Source organism: Bison bison, unplaced genomic scaffold (assembly GCF_000754665.1).
Source record: "Bison bison bison isolate TAMUID 2011002044 unplaced genomic scaffold, Bison_UMD1.0 scf7180017864035, whole genome shotgun sequence".
NCBI lineage: Eukaryota > Metazoa > Chordata > Mammalia > Artiodactyla > Bovidae > Bison > Bison bison.
Genome location: NW_011494607.1, coordinates 8,404,348 through 8,404,862, shown reverse-complemented (window position 1 = coordinate 8,404,862; position 515 = coordinate 8,404,348).

Below are 515 nucleotides of genomic sequence, written 5' to 3'. Positions count from 1 at the left end.
TTCATGTGTCAACCTCCTAAAATTATTCATCATTTACATATATAGAGTATATGTATATACATATATATATAACCCTTTTTATCTAGAAGTGACACTGTTCTCCTGAAATTGAGTGGTTCTCCATTTATCCTCCAAATAATCTTTGGAGATTTAATCTAAAATGTGAGGCCCAATCAACACAATGATAATTTAAGCTAAGTATAAACATTTATGAAAATTTAGCACATTACAAACACGCCACTGAAGTATGAGGATAAAGAAAGACCTTAGTTCCAAAAGGAAAAACTACCGTTACAAAGAAGTGTTTCCCTGGTGACTCAAACGGTAACGAATCTGCCTGCAATGCGGGAGACCTGGCTTTGATCCCTGGGTTGGGAAGATCCTCTGGAGAAGGGAATGCAACCCACTCCAGTATTCTTGCCTGGGAAATCCCATGGACAGAGGAGCCTGGTGGGCTACAGTCCATGTGTCACAAAGAGTCTGTCACGACTGAGCAACTAATACTTTCACAAAGG